Source organism: Schistocerca serialis, chromosome 7, assembly GCF_023864345.2.
Source record: "Schistocerca serialis cubense isolate TAMUIC-IGC-003099 chromosome 7, iqSchSeri2.2, whole genome shotgun sequence".
In the NCBI taxonomy this organism is placed as follows: domain Eukaryota; kingdom Metazoa; phylum Arthropoda; class Insecta; order Orthoptera; family Acrididae; genus Schistocerca; species Schistocerca serialis.
Window position 1 is genome coordinate 119,679,530 of NC_064644.1, and position 19,850 is coordinate 119,699,379.

A 19,850-nucleotide genomic window follows, 5' to 3' on the forward strand; every position below is an offset into this window, starting at 1 on the left:
GTCTTTAACCATGTCTGGAAAGCTTAGTCGATAGCAGCATTCCCCACGATATCGGAGCTCCTGAGTTCAGTGTCCACTCCGGCACAGTGTCTTAAACTATTTGAAAGTAGATTGAAACTGTGTGCCGGACCGAGACTCGAACTCGGGACCTTGCCTTTCGCGGGCAAGTGCTGTAACAACTGAGCTACCCATGCACGACTCACGCATCGTCCCCACAGCTTTACTTCTGCCGAGTTAGAGTCTCGGTCGGGCACACAGTTTTAATCTGCCAGGAAGTTTCATATCAGCGCACACTCCGCTGCAGAGTGAAAATCTCATTCTATTAGAAAGTATTCTGCTGTTGGATGACTCTTCCCATTTCTGAAAGATAGGACGAGTATAAGGATCACCAGTATCACTTCACATTCAAAATCCCATGAGACAACGGCTGACTATCAACTAGATTTTTTTAGGGCCTCCAATAACTTCAGTCACGAAGATCTGCTCGGTGACAATGAAACATACGAAAACCACTTACTGGAACTGATCAAATACGCATCTGTACTCAACAAACCACTGCGAATCGGTACTTCCCATTCTACCATATAATACAGTTTCTCTCCGTTCCATATACAGAACATAAGCGTCACACTCGCTTACAACAGCCGAACAAATCCGCTATTGCACAATATTGCCTTGACACCGGTCATCCTATGGAATACAACAACATGGACATTCTGGCTTGCACGTCCAGCTATTGGGATAGTGTTATTAAGGAAGCAGTTGAAATCAAACTATCAAGCAACCTTATTAACAGAGATGGTGGATTTTGTTTAAATGCTGCTTGGAATCCGCCTCTGTCTCTCATCAAAAAACAGAGGGACAGAATTAGTGCTACCTCACCTTTTGATTAATAGTCACTATCGATATTTCTGATGTTGGTTATCTTTGTTTGTGTTGACACTTGTTCTTCGTGTGGTATCTTCCTTGTTTCTCCTCTGTGAATCGAGGTATTAAATTTCCTTGCACACTTGTTCCTCATTGCAGTTGTGCCTTGAGAATGGCAGGGTGTGCTCCTGTCGAAATATCGACGGTGGTCGACGACGTCACCCGGCAGCAAACCCATAAGTTATATGATCGTCGATATGGGCTTTCGGAGCCCTTGATGACTGCACGACACAAAACTTTACGCCTCGCCTGGGCCCGTCAACAGCGACATTGAACTGTTGATGACTGGAAACATGTTGCCTGGTCGGACGATTGTCGTTTCAAATTATATCGAGCGGATGGACGTGTACCGGCATGGAGACAACCTCGTGAATCCATGGACCCTGCATGTCAGCATGGTACTGTTCAAGCTAGTGGAGGCACGGTAATGGTATGGGGCGTGTGCAGTTGGAGTGATATGGGAACCCTGATACGTCTAGATGCGACTCTGACAGGTGACACATACGTAAACATCCTGTCTGATCACATGCAACCATTCATGTCCATCGTGCATTCCGATGGACTTGAGCACTTCCAGCATGACAATGCGATACCCCACACGTCCAGAATGCTAGAGAGTGGCTCAGGAGTCGAAACATCCCCGCTGCCACCAGACTCCCCAGACATGAACATTATTGATCATATCTGGGATGCCTTGGAGCGTGCTCTTCAAAAGAGGTCTCCACCTAAAAGTACTCTTATGAATTTGTGTCAGTTCCCTCGAGCACTACTTCAGGCGTTAGTCGAGTCCATGCCACGTCGTTTTGCGGCACTTCTGCGTGCTCGCCGGGGCCGTACATGATATTAGGCAGGTGTACCAGTTTCTTTGGCTCTTCAGTTTATTTGCACCTTACAGTGCCTTCATGTTTGTACTGAAACGTCAAGTACATTTTGTACTTCCCAAATATTCTAAATTTTGATATACTTCCTTTGTATAGAACTGTGTTTTCATGTTTTATGCCGTTCAGAGCTGAGCAACATTTTATTAGTATAGGGTGTACCGCGCGGGAAAAGTCTGGAAGGTTCCTGAAGGTTAATTTCGTTCTGCGATTCACATGGTGAATATGACTCCCACGTTTTTACACTCACATTTTACAGTTTGTTGAAGAATGTCAGCAACAGGTCGATGCATTTCTATCCCCACAGGAAAGTCTGTAGCAGATAAATCAGGACAAGGCCGAGGGTGCCATATCCCGCCGAAATAACTCAACTGCGGAAACAGCGGTCCGAGGAAATTGTGGTATTGTGAGCTGTTTAAGCTGTAGCATTCTCCACTTAAAATCACGTGTTTGTAGCTTGTCTTCTGATGTAGTGTTAACAAATTATTTCAGTGTGTGTAGTGAGTGGTGGCTACTCACTCCGCTATATAAGAATGTAATAAAAAATTGCTATATGACAAAGCAGAAATGTGTCAGTTAGGGTCTTTCATATACCAATCAGAGTGGGATCATGCATTGTGAGACCAAAATCAATCATCCAGTTCGGTCCATGTGGCATTACAGATGACATAAAACACACATTCAGACGTACCCCAGGAAAGAATGTTGGAACCATATACACTGACGTCAGTACCAATGTGTTATAATTGTGTTTAAGGCAACTCATACAACTACCTGGGCCTAACACTTTGTGGGGTAGAAATGATAGCGGACTGAGAAAATACAGTCAGTGTGCAAAGGAAACCGAATACGAGGGTTGCCCAAAAAGTAATGCACCTCATTCTTTTGTCAGCCGAAAACAATGCTACGAATGCGAAACGTTACGTATGTATTACTTGTAGTCTCCTGAGTGAGCGCGTCAAGTTTCCTTCACTTCCGACAGATAGCGTAGCTGCTGAACAGTTTAAAAATGGCGTCTGTAGGTGATGTAAGTTACAAGCAACGTGCTGTCATTGAATTTCTCACTGCAGAGAAACTAACTGTGGGGAATATTCACAAACACTTGTAGAAAGCCTATGGAGCATCTGCTGCCGACAGAAGAACAGTTAGTCGCTGGGCACGGAGGGTGAGGTCATCAGATGGCGGTTCGGCGGAGCTCCACGATTTGCAGCGGTCTGGGAGTCCATCCACGGTTGTCACACCTGACGGCCCTTACCTAGCCCTCTCGTATTTCCTCTTGTTTGGGCCATTAAAGGTGCCATTCGTGGAAGACATTTTGAGGACGATGAGGTGATTCATATAATGAAGCACTGGCTCCGCCACCAGGACAAGGATTGGTACCTGCAGGGCATACACGCCCTTCTTTCGCGCTGGAGGAAGGCTATTGAACGGGATGGAGAAAACGTGGAAAAATAGGGTGTCTAGATAAAACACCATTATTTCGTGTGTGTTATTCTCTCATTGTGTTCAATAAAGAATTGCTGAAGAAAAAAATACAGTGCATTACTTTCTGGGCAATCCCCGTACAAAACATTCGTACGACATATTCTAGAGTACTCTTGAAGTAAGTGGGACACGTACGAAATAGGATTAACAGAGGATATCGAACGTATACAGTGAAGGGGAACACGAATGATCACAGGTTTGATTGACCCACGGAAGAGCCTCACGAAGTCATCTGGAAAACTGAACTGGCAGGCGTTTAGAGACAGACACGGTTCAGTTAAATCGATTAAAGTGCTTCCTGCTCAAGACAGGTCCCCCTTCTGTCATCCAGTAAAGTATGCACATAGTCGAAAGTGAAATGCTTAAGTTCGAAAATGGTTCAAATGGCTCTGAGCACTATGGGACTTAACAGCGGAGATCATCAGTCCCCTAGAACTTAGAACTACTTAAACCTAACTAACCTAAGGACGTCACACACATCCATGCCCGAGGCAGGATTCGAACCTGCGACCGTAGCGGTCGCGCTGTTCCAGACTGAAGTGCCTAGAACCGCTCGGCCACACCGGCCGGCGAAATGCGATAGTCCCAAACGCATTCCTTCCAGTAAAGACTGCGCGGTTCCGGACTGCGCGCCTAGAACCGCGAGACCACCGCGGCCGGCGGCTAGCTGTAGCATCGTAGACAGAAGTAATCTAGACAGACAGTGGATGGAGCATCGCAGGTCCCACCTCAAGATTAGTTAGCTGGAAATAGAGAACTGAGCTTTGGAAGTCAGACTATTTGTACCCGTTGTTCTTTTCCCATGACGCTATTGTGTGGAAAGAATGACTGAATTTGGCCCAGTTCTCTGGCCCTATCAGCACTCTGCACTGCGCCTTGGTGCCCCAGCTCCCCTCATAAGGCTTTTAGTTCTGTTATTTCGATGCATGTTTGCTATTGAGCCACTCTTGTGCATGATTTGAGCGTTGTTACTTCACTGTGGCTCTGAGCGCTATGCGACTTAACTTCTGAGGTCATCAGTCGCCTAGACCTTAGAACTAATTAAACCTAACTAACCTAACGACACCACACACATCCATGCCCGAGGCAGGAATAGAACCTGCGACCGTAGCGGTCACGCGGTTCCAGACTGAAGCGCCTTTAACCGCACGGCCACACCGGCCGGCGTTACTTCACTGTGGATAGTTGACAAAATGACGATGTGCTCCAATGCCTGAGAGGTCAGGCTGCTGCACAAACTTCTTGATCATTCATCTTTGGTGATAGGTTGGTGTTCATTCCGTGGTGTGCCCATGCTACAGTGATATCAGCTGTTCTTCCTTGTTAGCACACCAATTTGGATTTTGTGTACTAGCTGCCTTGGCTTCAGCTCTGGCGCTGGCACCAGTCAAAGAAAACTTAAAACAGTTTTAACATCCGTCCAGAATATCGTTCTCGCGCCCAAGTCTTGTTAAATTTCACTCACTGTTCTAGATAGTCCATTATTTTCTATTGGATTGAGGTCAGGTAGCTTCACATGCCAGTGCACATGCGACACGGGGCCTGAGCATTCGCCAAACTAGGACCATATACATGCAGCCCTGTGAATATGGCTGTTATCATCACGGAAATTGGCAGTGCCCACAGCCTACTTAACATGAAGACGTACATCTACATGGTTGCTCTGCAATTCACACTCAAGTGCCTGGCAGGGGGTTCATCGAAACATTTTCATACTACTTCTCTACCATTCCACTATCCAATGGCGCGTGGGAAAAAGGAACACCTAAAGCTTTCCGTGCGAGCTCAGATTTCTCTTATTTTATTATGATGATCATTTCTCCCTACGTAGGTGGGTGTCAGCAAAATATTTTCTCATTCGCAAGAGAAAGTTGTTGATTAAAATTTCGTAAATAGATCTCGCTGCAAAGAAAACCGCCTTTGTTTCAGTGACTGACACCCCAACTCGCGTATCATATCAGTGACACTCTCACCCCTGTTGCGCGATAACAGGAAAAGAACTGCCCTTCTTTGCAATTTTTCGGTTTCCTCCGTCAATCCTACCTGGTAAGGATACCACACCGCGCAGCAATATTCCAGCAGAGGACGGACAAGTGTAATGTAGGCTGTCTCTTCAGTGGGTTTGTATCATGTTCTGCCAACAAAGCGCAGTCTTTGTTTCACCTTCCCCACAATATTATCTATATGGTCTTTCCAGTTTAAGTTGCTCGTAATTGTAATTCCTATGTAATTAGTCGAATTGACAGCCCTTAGATTTTTGCGATTTATCGTATACCCAAAATTTATCGGATTAATTTTAGTACCGATGCGGATGACCTCGCACTTTTCTTTGTTTAGTGCCAATTACCACTTTTCGCACGATACAGAAATTCTCTCTAGATCACTTTGTAATTGGAATTTATCGTGTGATGATTTTACTAGAAGGTAAATTACAGCGTCATCTGCAAACAATCTAAGGGGGCTGCTCAGATTATCACCTACATCATTTATGTATAAGTGAGGATAAGCCTTGATCACTGAGGATGCTGAAATACACATCCTCGTTCAAATTGTAGATAACGTGAAGGATTGTGCCCAAGTCATGGTACGAAGAACACTCCGAAAAACATTGTAGAAGAAGCTCCGTCCTGAATTAAACCCTCGACGCACTACAGATCAAACGCCTCATTGTGCTGTCAGTGCACAGGACGCCTTGGATCAATTGAAAAGAGGCAAAATCACTAATCGTTGGACCACAGTTGACGCTTCCAGTCAATTACCGTCCAGTTTGTGCGTTGTTTTGCCCATTTATACGTGCAGCTTCATAAGCCACTGTGAGCAATGGGCTTATGAAAGGTAGGAAATTGCATGCGGTTCCCTTCCTGTTGGTTCGTTCCGAAACATATCGAGGTGGATCTATAGTCACTGACATAGGCAATTACTGTCGTGTTCGAAGTCGATGGTTATTGACAATGAGTGACACACGTCTCTGGTATCTTTCGCTTAAGATTTTCTTAGGCTTACTGCTCTTACTGACACATTACGTGGCTGCGAGTGGTGCATCATTCCTTGCAGACTTGTTGGACAGCCGTGTAGTTACACCAACAAATTGGGCAATTTCGTTCACAGTGTGGTCGTAGGCACATCTAAACATGATAATTCCTTTGTGGTATCTTGTCACGTTTCCATGTTAATGCGTTGTTTCCAAAGGACCGACTGTTTCCTGTACACGATGCCAATGCCATGACTTAAAGTCAGCAGTGGAGGGTTACATGATCGCTCGGTACTAGTTCTATGACATGTACAGTGCTCAAAAGCGATCAGTGTGCTTTCTTGAGGAGCTTATGTACACTATCTGATAAAAAGTATCCAGAAAAGTTTCTGTAGTCGTTCATTCGGTGTCTACGCACCCTTCGCCTTTGATGACTTGAGCTGTGCTGGACACAGTTTCAGTGAGGTATCTGAGTGTCTGTGGAGGAAAGGCAACCCATTCATCCTCCTCCAAAACAGATAGGATAGTGATGTTGGACGCCAATTCCAGATGTGTTCCGTTGGGTTCAGGCCGGGGCTCTGGGCAGGCTAGTCCATTTCAGCAACATTATTGACCACGAATCATTGGCTCACGGAGCCTGCTACATGGAAGGGGGCTTTGTCATGCAGATACAATCGTCGTCTCCGAACTGTTCCTTTACTGTGCTCTGAAGACAGTTCCGTAGATCTGTTGATATTCTTTCGCATTTAGCATTTTCTTACGCGCAATTTGGGTACCGCCTCCATATCCACGAAAAACCGCGCCATAACACCACCTCCTCTGTGCTTTACTGTTGATGACATTGTACGTGGAGGACAACAGGCAGATTCCATTTTCTTGATTTCTGAAAAGCACTTGCAACGGTGTCCCACTGCAGACTGGTAACGAAGGTACGAACATATGGCACAGGTTGCCAGATACGTAACTGGCTCTAACACTTTTTAGGAAACAGAACCCAGTATGTTGTCCTCGTTGGTGAGTATTCTTCAGAGACAAGGGTATCGTCAGGAGTGGCCCACGGTGGCCGCTATTATTTCTGTGTGCGTAAATGATACGGCGGACGGAGTGAGCAGCTACCTACGGTTGCTTGCTGACGTCCCTGTGGTGTATGCGAAGGTGTCGAAGTCGTGACTGTACGAGGATAGATGATGGCTTGGAAAGATGGTGTGGAGAAATGGGAGTTAATGAGGATGAGAAGCAAAAATAACCCTGTAATGTTCAGACACAGCATTAGTGGTGTCCTGCTTGGCACAGCATGTCGCCTAAACCTCTGGGCGTAATGTCGCAAAGAGACACGAAATGGAACCAGCATGTGAGGTTTGAGGTAGGGAAGACGTATCTCACATTTCATCTTCATCTACGTCATCTGCCATTTCCATAATATTGCCCTCAAGTACATGGGCCTTGTATAGACTCTCTACACACTCCTTCCACCTTTCTGCTTTCCCTTTTTTCCTTAGGACTGGTTTTCCATCAGAGCTCTTGATGTTTGTAGAGGTGGTTCTCTCTTCTCCAAAGGTCTCTTCAATTTTCCTGTAGGCAGTATCTATCTTACCCCTAGTGATACATGCCTCTACATCCTTACATTTGTCCTTTAGCCATCCCTGCCTAGGCATTTTGCACTTCCTGTCTATCTCATTTTTTAGACTTTTTATTCCTTTTGGCCTGCTTCATTTACTGAATTTTTATATTTACTTCTTTCATCGATTAAATTCAATATCTCTTTTACTATCCAAGGATTTCTACTAGCCCTAGTCTTTTTACTTACTTGATCCTCCGCTGCCTTGACCACTTCGTCCCTCAAAGCTACCCGTTCTGCTTCTACTGAATTACTTTCCCTTGTTATTGTCAGCTGTTCCCTAATGCTCTCTCTCAAATTTTCTACAACCTCTGGTTCTTTTAGTTTATGCAGGTCTCATCTCCTTCTTTGCAGTTCCTTCAGCTTTAATCTACAGTTCATACCAATAGATTGTGGTCAGAGTACACATCTGCCCCTGAAAATGTCTTAAAATTTAAATCCTGGTTCCTAAATCTCTCTTACCATTATATAAGCTATCTGAAACCTTCCAGTGTCTCCAGACCTTTTCCACGTATACAAACTTCTTTTATGATTTTTAAACCAAGTGTTAGCTGTGATTAAGTTATGTTCGGTGCAAAATTCTACTAGGCGGCTTTCTCTTTCATTCCTTACCCCCAGTCCATATTCACCTACTACTTTTCCTTCTCTTCCTTTCCCTACAACCAGTCCCCCATGACAACTAAAGTTTCGTCTCCCTTAACTATCTGAATAATTTCTTTTATCGCATCATAAATTTCTTCAATCTCTTCATCCTCTGTGGAGCTTGTTGGCGTATAAACTTGGGCTACAGTGTTAGGCGTGGGCATCGTGTCTATCTTGCCTACAATACGGAGTTCACTATGCTGTTCGTAGTACCTTATCCGCGTTCCTATTTTTTTATCCATTATTAAACCTATTCCTGCATTACCGTTATTTGATTTTGTATTTGTAACCGTATATTCACCCGACTAAATGTCTTGTTCCTCCTGCCACCGAACTTCACTAATTCCCAATATTCCTAACTTTAACCTATCCATTTCCCTTTTTAAATTTTCTAACCTACCTGCCCGATTAAGGGATCTGACATTCCACGCTCCGATCGGTAGAACGCCAGTTTCATTTCTCCTGATAACGACGTTCTCCTCGGTAATCACCGAGCGAGGTGGCGCAGTGGTTAGCACACTGGACTCGCATTCGGGAGGACGACGGTTCAATCCCGCGTCCGGCCATCCTGATTTAGGTTTTCCGTGATTTCCCTAAATCGCTCCAGGCAAATGCCGGGATGGTTCCTCTGAAAGGGCACGGCCGACTTCCTTCCCTGTTCTTCCCTAATCCGATGAGACCGATGACCTCGCTGTTTGGTCTCTTTCCCCAAAACCAACCAACCAACCAACCAATCCTCGGTAGTCCCCGCCCGGAGATCCGAATGGGGTACTATTTTGCCTCCGGAATATTTTACCCAAGAGGACGCCTTCATCATTTAACCATACGGTAAAGCTGCATGCGTCGGGAAAAAATTACGGCTGCAGTTCCCCCTTGCTTTCAGCCATTCACAGTACCAGCACAGCAAAGCCGCCTTGGTTAATGTTACGAGGGTCACTCCAAACGGAATGTACACTATTTTTGTAAAAAAACATTTTCATTGTGCATGTGTGAAAGTTTTACGGTGTGTAGATACATCCTTCCCACTTGTTTTCAAACTTAGTTCGACCTGTTCCCGTGAGTGGCGCCGTCACAGCGTGTCTTCAAGATGGCTGCTACACTTGACGTTCGTCAGAAGCAACGTCCTGTCATAGAATTCCTGTGCTGTGAAAACAAGACAGTGGGAAACATCCACAAGAGCTTGAAAAAGGTGTACGGAGATTCTGCTGTCGATCGCAGTACAGTTAGTCTGTGGGGAAGCAGGTTACGTGATGAAAGCGGGCACGGCAATATTAAGGATTGTCCTCGCAGCGGCAGGCCTCGTACTGCACACACTCCAGACAATGTTCAGAGTGTTAACGAATTGGTGACTGCTGACAGACACATCACAGTGAACGAATTGTCACGCTACGCTGGGATAGGGGAAGGAAGTGTTTGCAGAATACTGAAAGTGTTGGCGTTAAAACAATGGAAGCGATCACAAAATTCGGATGGACAACACTGAAACAGCCGCCTTACAGTCCTGACCTGGCTCCATGTGACTATCATCTCTTCGGGAAACTGAAAGACTGTCTTCGTGATAGAAGGTTTGAAAATGATGACTCCCTTGTGCACGCTGCCAAACAGTGGCTCCAACCGGTTGGTCCAGAATTTTACTGTCCGGGTATACAGGCGCTGGTCCCAAGATGGAGAGGGAAGGAAATTATGTGGAGAAATGAAAATATTGTTCCTAAAGGATGTATCTACACACTGTAAAACTTTCAAACGTGTAGAATAAAAGATGGATTTAAAAAAAAATAGTGTGCATTTCTTTTGGAATGACCCTCGTACAAGGCCAGATCAGTCAGTCACGCAGACTGTTGCCCCTGCAACTATTGAAAAGGCTGCTGCCCCTCTTCAGGAACCACACGTTTGCCTGGCCTCGTGACAGTTAGTGGTAAATTACTCATTACGTGGGGGGTGATCGAATACTTTGGTCGGATGGTTTATGGGTACGGAATTGAGTCTACATCGCACCATTCCTTCCAGGTGCGTAACGTTTTTTTGTCATTCTGTATAGAATCATTTGCCGCTCACCATCACCCCTGACGTTGCGTGCTATCAGCACGGAAATACTGTGTGTTTAGTACCGTGGATACGTGTGGGAGCGGTGCGCTTGACTTTGAGGAGAGGGAACAGCTGGTGAATGGGAGGCTAGGGCAGAGCCAGGGGCGGCAGTGACCCGGTGGCCGGCGAGTGCGGGTCGATAGCGCCGTTCGGGTCGCACCCACGGCCCTTCAGGGGGAGGGCGGCCCATCACCCACTCGCAGCTGCCCAGCTGCTGTTGGGATAGGCTCCGGCCGCACACAGCGCGTTGAATACGGCAGGGTGGTGTGAGATGGCCAACTTTAGCTTCGGTTTTATTTTTCACGACTTACGTACGGGGTGAGTCAGCAGGAAAGGTACATGCTTCGAGGGGTGGTAGCAACAGTGGTTATGGAAAAAAAAGTCATACCAATATATGGCCTGGCCTAAAGTTCGTGAGAAAATTTAAGGAAAAGAGTGGGGAACAGGGAAAATACAGGCGATAGCAATGAACGACTGTGATCTACTGTTTTGTATAATTTTGTGCATTTCCTCACAAAAGATGCTCAGAATGTCCGTTGTCGACTGCAATGCATGGTGCAGCTCTGTCAGGCAGCTGCCGTGCTGCTGATGTGAGATCATTCGTACGGAGCGCTGGGTTCCTCGTATTCTGTTCACTGACAAGTCAACGTTTACCTTCAACGGCATCAATAACAACGAGCAGCTCGTTCGTGTGGGCAGATGAAAATCTGCGCGCTACTGTAGAAACAAATTTTCAACGTCGCTTCCTAGTAAACGTGAGGTGTGGTACTGTTGATGAACAACTCATTGGTGCAGTTGTTTTAGATACCCGATTAATTGAGTACGGTATCTTAATTTCCTTCAGCGTGTGTTACCAGAATGGGCAATGGCCTTGCCGCAGTGGACACACCGGTTCCCGTCAGGTCACTGAAGTTAAGCGCTGTCGGGCGTGGTCGGCACTTGGATGGGTGACCATCCAGGCCGCCATGTACTGTTGCCATTTTTCGCGGTGCACTCAGCCTCAAGATGCCAACTGAGGAGCTACTCGTCCGAATAGTGGCGGCTTCGGTCACGAATACAATCATAACGACCGGGAGAGCGGTGTGCTGTCGGATACGGTGGTGGAAAGCACATCTGTTCATGTGAAGTTTTTCCTTCAGAATAATGAATACTACCATCCCTCAAAACAATTAGCTTTCCTCCTGACTGACCCTGTATTTGCTGCTGGGGGCTTGAATCGTGGTAGAATCTTCATACAAATATCCAGTTTGATGTAACATGTAATAGTCATTCCTTAAGTGTGATACTGAAAAGCTGCGTTTTTTTACAATGTAGCAAAATCAATCAACGATTTAGTTTGAGAACAGATATTACTTCTTCACCTGAGTATGTCCAGTTCTTGCGACTTGAAAAACGGACCCAAGAATATCGTGATTTAGTGAAAAAAATTAGATACTTATTACAGTTAGGAGCCACAGAATTTTATACCAGATAGTAATTTCGGTCAGTAACGTCAGACTTCGAACCTGCAAGAGGTATCTTGCCGCACACCAGATTCAACAAAGAAGGCATCAGAAATCAATATAAGTGTACAAGGTAGAGTCACACACAATTTTATATCACATCGAGTCAGCACATATAAAAATGAGACAGTCAAATAACGAACTAGACAAGCTTCGTTGTATTTATATAAAATGGCAGTACCACATAAACGATTATAGCAGAGACGTTGACTCCATGAGATGTGCTGGCGTACGCCTTCGCTAGCAGATTGGTAGACAGCAGGAAACATTGTATAGCAGGTGCTGAACTAGGCGCGCCTATGACAAGAGAAGACCAAGACACACCCCCAGGCTACGTGCCGTTAACGCCTCCTGGGCAACTTGCATATAGGCCGCCGCCGACTGAACTGTCTTAATCTCAGTACCTCAGCACGTCCCTTCGGGACTCAGTCCGCATTACACCTTCATACGTTGCACTGTACTCTAGCGTTCCACAGTCATAATCTTCGCCTCGCACCATAGCTAGCTCTGGGGGAACGATAGTCGTTGTATACAGGGTGGGCCATTGATCGTGACCGGGCCAAACGAAAAAACTACAAAGAACGAAACTTGTCTAGCTTGAAGGGGGAAACCAGATAGCGCTATGGTTGGCTCGCTAGATGGCGCTTCCATAGGTCAAACGGATATCAACTGCGTTTTTTAAAATAGGAACCCCCGTTTTTTTATTACATTTTAGTGTAGTACGTAAAGAAATATTAATGTTTCAGTTGCACCACTTTTTTCTCTTTGTGATAGATGGCGCTGTAATAGTCACAAACATATGGCTCACAATTTTAGACGAACAGTTGGTAACAGGTAGGTTTTTTAAATTAAAATGCAGAACGTAGGTACGTTTGAACATTTTATTTCGGCTGTTCCAATGTGATACATGTACCTTTGTGAACTTATCATTTCTGCTGTTACAGCGTGATTACCTGCAAATACCACATTAATACAATAAATGCTCAAAATGATGTCCGTCAACCTCAATGCATTTGGCAATACGTGTAACGACATTCCTCTCAACAGCGAGTAGTTCACCTTCCGTAATGTTCGCACATGCATTGACTGTGCGCTGACGCATGTTGTCAGGCGTTGTCGGTGGATTATGATAGCAAATATCCTTCAACTTTCCCCACAGAAAGAAATCCGGGGACGTCAGATCCGGTGAACTTGCGGGCCGTAGTACACCAGAGACAGAATGCGATCCCCATAAGAGCTCCTGCAGTACATCAAACGCGCTCCTGAAACTTCCTGGCAGATTAAAACTGTGTTCCGGACCGAGACTCGAACTCGGGACCTTTGCCTTCGAAAGGCTTGGACCACATCTTGTCGAAATCAGGGTCACTTTGGATAATGGGGGTGACAGCATCTTCCATAACCTTCACGTACCATTCGGTAGTCACCGTGCCATCAAGGAATATCGCACCGGTTATCCCGTGACTGGACATTGCACACCACACTGTCACCCAACTTCTCGATCTTGAAATGCGGATTCTCAGTACCCCAAATGCGCCTGTTTTGTTTACTCAAAAAAAGTTTCAAATGGCTCTGAGCACTCTGGGACTTAACATCTGAGGTCATCAGTCCCCTAGAACTTAGACCTACTTAAACCTAACTAACCTAAGGACATCACATACATCCATGCCCGAGGCAGGATTCGAACCTGCAACCATAGCAGAAACGCGGTTCCAGACTGAAGCGCCTAGAACCGCTCGGCCACATGCGGGAGGGGGGTTCCAGCAAGTTGCAAATAAGAAACCTTTACTGGTCCTCAAAGTAATCACCATTAGCTGCAACACACTCCTTACCTCGCTTGTAAAGCTGTTGGGAACTATCAGCAAATGCTTCTTCGGGCCGGCCGCTGTGACCGAGTGGTTCTCTCCGGATCCGCGGTGCTGCTACGGTCGCAGGCTCGAATCCTGCCTCGGGCATGGATGTGTGTGCTGTCCTTAGGTTAGTTAAGTTTAATTAGTTCTAAGTCTAGGGGACTGATGAACTCAGAAGTTAAGTCCCGTAGTGCTTAGAGCCATTTGAGCCATTTTTTTTCTTCTTCTTCGGGAATCACTCGAAGCACTGTAGTCGTACTTTGTCGGATATTCGCATCATTTGCAGGAGATGAGACCTGATGCTACCAATACGATCCGAAGACCACGCGAGTCAATGGTGTGGTATTAGTCTTCCTCAAGTAAAAATAAATAAATAAATAAAAGATCGCCTGACAAGATGTGTGGTTAAGGCGACTTTCATCGTCTGTACCGTGGGCAATGGCTAAATAAATGAATTTATACAGAGGGAGGTGGGGAAGTCGATGCCACTGGCAGTCTCTTGGTCTCCGAATCGTACTGGTAACACCAGGTCTCATCGCCTGTAATGCTGTTGACATCCGACAACCTGTGAGCACTGTGCTTCGACCAACTCCGCAAGAAGCGTTAGATGGCAGTTGGGAACAGTTTTACAACCGACGTCAAAATTGCGTTGCAGCTAACAATGATTGCTTTCAAGGCCAGTAAAGGTATTTTGTTTGTAACTGTTATTTATTTTCTAACAAGGAGACCGTGTCCGCTCGTCATGAACGATTTCGTCCAAATTTTCAGTATACACAGGGTGTGGGAAGTAAAGAGGCACGTAGGTGGGAGCACCAGACAGCTGACAGTTTAGAAAAAATAACATTTGTGGCTCGGGTCGGGAAAGGCACGAGCCGTATATGATAGGTTGCCTTCGCATCGGACAGAGTACGGAATGATAATCCAGTGGTCGTGGGGTGGAGTTTGTGTGTGTAAACGTCTTCTGTTCTTTTGTCGCGTTACTTACACAACAAATAAAGCGGGAAAATGCTCAGTAAATTACATTTATTAATATTTTCATAAAATTCGTGAAATGGAAAGGCAAAGAAAAATTTGTGATTGCAAATAAATTTCCATGAAGGGATATTATGGCTCTTAAGAGATGTTAATGCATAAAATTAGGTATCTTCACCATTTTACAATTAATGTGCTGATGGTGATTATCAACGTAAAAACACGGCAAGCAGTAGTTTTCTCGGTATCTTGCACGCGTTACAAACGCCTCATTTTACAGTTACGTGGTTGTTTCAAAGATCCTGTAGAAAAAAAAGTAGTTTACATTCATAAGTCGTTCTTTTTCATCGGACAGAGTGTCAGCAAATCACGCGTGACGATATCCTGTACGCTTGAATTACAATCCCTTCTTGGAAAATTATTTGCAGTATTCCAGTGAACGCAGAAAGTGCAATCCCTTCCTGGAAATTTATTTGCAATCGCAAATTTTCCTTTGCCTTGCTTTTCATGCATTTTATGGAAATATTAATAAATATACAACCCCACAACCCGCGGATTACCCTTCTGTACTCTTTCCACTGCGCCAAACGCGGCCTGGAAACTGCGGTAACATAAATCTCTCATGCCTCGTCCGATCCGTGCTAAAAATGTTATTTTTTTCGAACTGCTCCACTATCTAGCACTCCTACTTCTGTCACATTCAATTCACATGAAACTCTGCATGTAACAAGTTTGGGCGAAATAGGTAATCACGAGTGGGCGCGGTTCCTTTGTGAGCTCCTTCACCGAACTTTCCAGACGCAACTTGTGCTGCTCCAGAAGACAGCTGGACGACTATAGACTGTTCGAGACACGCAGTGCCTCCCGACATGCGAATTAATATGCGGCATAAAATACGTGGCATAAAAATACACCTAACAGCAGACGGCTTTCAGTGTGAGGCTTGATGGTCGGAAAAGAATGTAATAACGTCCACGTGCCGATGTAGTTTCAGGTGTGCTGTTCCACAGATCCAATAGAGAGGTAGGTTAACTACTCGCGGTCAGAAAAACAAACACTTTATGAGCTGTGTGCGGCGCGCGTTGGTGCCGTTGGTAGGTTGGCATAGTGTAATAGGGATAGTGGCATCTCGGTTTCTTCTTGTGTTTACTGGCGCCACTACGTTTGCTAGCGTTGTCTGTCCACGAGTGGCAGCAGCGGCGTTTATCGATATCTAGTACCGTGGTACTATCTTTGGAAGGACGTAAAGTGTTTTCCGGGTCGAGTGTGTCGGCAGTTCGGTTGGGACGGAGGTGGAGGGAGGTCCAGCACCGCGATAACGTCCCGGGACCGCTGGCGGCAAGCAGGCATTGCCGGTTCGAAGGGCTGTAGTTGCGAGAGCCACAACCTCGCCGTCCATCGGACCCAGCACGTTTGAGTTGAGTGAACATTAACCTAGTAGTGAAACCTCCACATTTTGGAGATCACGCTGTTTGTTCGCTCGTTGCTGCTCGCAGCCTTGCTGAGATGAAGAGCAACAAGTGGAGTGTTTGGAGTTGGCTAAATTAATTAGTTGTCCTCCACTTCTTGTTATTAATCATTGAATTCCTTGTGTTTATTCATGAAGTTCAACCAGCGGTATTTTTCTGCCTAGTGGCCGCTAACACCCCAGTTACCTGTCCTGGAGTTTAGCGTATTTTCGGGGCAGTGTAATTTTCCTCGCCTTGCGGCTCCTGTCCGGTAAGGCAGGTAGTTCGACAGCCTCCTTGATTATGGTTCGGATATTTTGCTCTTTTCGACTACCTTGGTCGTAGTGGTTCCTTCTGCTTCTGGGTGTTCTACCGCCAGTTCTGTCTTGCCTGGGTTATTCCATTGTTGTGTTGGTTACCAGACGTTAGGTAGATTTTGCAAGTGTCTTGTTCTGTGTTTAAACTGTTACTAGTTTGAGTTGCCATCCGGTTAAGTGAATGCAACTCTCGGCTCCCTGGCTCATCGGTTACGAAGTCGAGCGACTTTCGCATGCCGATCCTTGGAGCACTGTCTGAGGCCCACATCTCTCATGGTTTGATCAGATTGTGATGATTTTTTTAAAAATTAGTTTTGAGTTATTACTGTTAGGACCTTCAGCCGACAAATAATTTGAATTTCTGGTCAATAAGGCCTTCAGCCATGATTGCAATTTGTCTAAAGAATTTTTACTTAGATATTGCCTTAACAGTCAAATCTGATAATTGTTCCTTATTGTCAACCTAAGTTCCACGTCTCACTTTGTCTGACTGGAGATAGGATGTTCATTTCACGGGACACGTACATTAGTGTGTTCTGCAGAAATGATTAGCATTTCAGACACCTCGGTTCAGCATGTGTCCTGTTACCTCTTGGGGCCGGCCGTAATGGCCGAGCGGTTCTAGGCGCTACAGTCTGGAACCGCGCGACCGTTTCGGTCGCAGGTTCGAATCCTGCCTCGGGCATGGATGTGTGCGATGTCCTTAGGTTAGTTAGGTTTAAGTAGTTCTAAGTTCTAGGGGACTGATGACCTCAGATGTTGAGTCCCATAGTGCTCAGAGCCATTTGAACCATTTGTTCAAACGTTGCATCGGGGCCGAGAGGACGCAGATCTGTCGTGCAGTGTCATCGGATGAGGTGTCGATGTTCCTGGTGGGCGGTCTGGGTTGTGCGGGCTGACTCCGTCTCATCGTGTTCTACGGCCTTCCGTGGACCATTCTGCACACACCCGTTGCACTGCAAGTTCCCCGAGCGATGCCTCACATTCTCTCATGCCAATAACGTGCCCTCTTTCAGACTCATTGATTTCACGGTACGGTTTGCGCATACGTCCGCGAGGCATCCTGCGAAGTCAAACTGATCCATTACCTTCGGTTTATAGCGACAACGAGAGCCGCAGGCACGTTTTACCGGTAGGGGGTATTCGACCGCGATATCAATGTTGACACTGAACCGTCGGGGCGACATAGTTCAAATGACTATCTATACTGCAGCCATGTGACTGTCCTCTCTCCAGTCGTTCAAGGTGTTCTGTATTTTTCCGAACATTAATGTATGTTATGTACCGATGTCATCTACGAAAGAAACAATACCTATCGAAGGTAATTTCAGAGACTCGCATTAGCGGGACTGTATCCGGCAACTTATTTCCTTGCTTTTGCCAGCGGGATTGTCTTAACAACAATAATGTACTGGAGCACAGCGCCAACCTCCTCAACACCCTCCTCCAGGAGGTAGTCTCCATTGTCTGCGAATCCGTCTCCGGACGCTCGGGCCCTTTTGAAAGCTGCAGTGCGCCGTCCCCGGAAATCTGTACACACACTGGATGGCCGCAGAAGCACCTCAGTCGAAGAGCGTGACAGAAGTAAGCAGCAGTCACGTGGATCGCTTTGTGGTCGTCATGCCAAGGAGGATCCAAGCGTATTTGTTTTGCACCGAGTGAAAAAAAAAGGTTCAAATGGCTCTGAGCACTATGGGTCTCAACTGCTGTCGTCATCAATCCCCTAGGACTTAAAACTACTTAAACCTAACTAACCTAAGGACATCACACACACCCATTCCCGAGGCAGGATTCGAACCTGCGACCGTAGCAGCAGCGCGGCTCCGGACTGGAGCGCCTAGAACCGCACGGCCACCGCGGCCGGCCGCACCGAGTGAAGCAACACGACACTGAATGTTACCCGTTACCAGATGTTTGTTTCACAGACGTGTAAAAACGTGCAGTTTCTGACTCTGATCTTTCAGTTTTTCTTTTTTTCCTCAACAACGCTATTTTCTTACTTGAGCCCGCCTTATGTCTTAGCCCACACATTTTTGCGTGTATGAGACGTCGTAAAACCGTTCCAGCTCTTGACTCATGGACAGGAAAAATTTTAATATAATTAAAAATAGTCATTCAGAAGCCGTTACCTGTTTTAATAAAAAATAATTTTCAGTATAGATATAAATTTGCAAGTTTTTAGGAGTACTGCATTGCTCCAGTTATGTGAACAGTATCTTTGGAAATTTTGTTAACTGCGTTTGTAAAATGGGATAGTACAGCGAAACAGATTTTCTAAAGCTTGTAAAAGTACTGCATATAATGATTACTATGCAAATAAGTAATTTACTAACGTTGACGAGGCGGTGCTGTTAACGTTAAACCACCGCGGAATAAACACTAACGATTCGGGGCAATATTCAGCCCTTGACGTGCATGCGGAAATACTGCCATAGCGATCAGTCACCTGTTAGCTAATCACAATTTCTGCCAGTAGACGTGTTAGGGGGATACACGCCTGAACTGTTCCCGTCGTACAATTCTAATCTCATCTGCGGTTACTCCCCTGAATCGCTGTGACTGAACGATGCTTTTTCTCATCATTTTTCTCATTGTAAACGCACTCTCTCTCTCTGTCTCTCTCTCTTTCTCGCTCGCTCGCTCGCTAAGCCGTAACTAATAAGTAATCTTCAAAAGAACAAGATGGGTACGCAGAACAAATTTACTTTTCTCTTTATCAAAGATACGTACGTACGAAAATGCCGGTAACACGTATACAGCGCAGAAACTCATATCAAAGCATTCTGACAGAACGCAAGTGCTTGCCATGTGCACACATGCGTTGCTTACTCAAGTAGTCATTCCGACTGAAAATTTCATTCACGGCCATTCTCAAGACATTCAATGATACTCTGTCCTCCGTACGATTCTGACTCAGGTCACTCTGTATTTCTCAAGTCTAATTGCACCACCTAATTTTCGTACACAGCGGCGAAAGTGCGTATTTCTGTACATTTTCTCCACTCACTATCACTTTATTCTGTGGACTGTAGAATGTAAAAGGAGAAAGATTTGTGGGCGAGAATAACAGCGAATAATACAGCAACATATAGCAGAATGCAAGGAACACAGTAACCAAAATGAAAGTACGTAATTTCCAAGAAGAGGTCCCACATAAG

At 45.6% G+C, this 19,850-nt stretch overlaps 1 pseudogene; it reads left to right on the forward strand.

The window, feature by feature from the left end:
- The first annotated feature begins 11,467 nt into the window (after nt 1-11,467).
- Nucleotides 11,468-11,585, forward strand: LOC126413533 (5S ribosomal RNA; annotated as a pseudogene).
- Nucleotides 11,586-19,850: the final 8,265 nt, after the last annotated feature.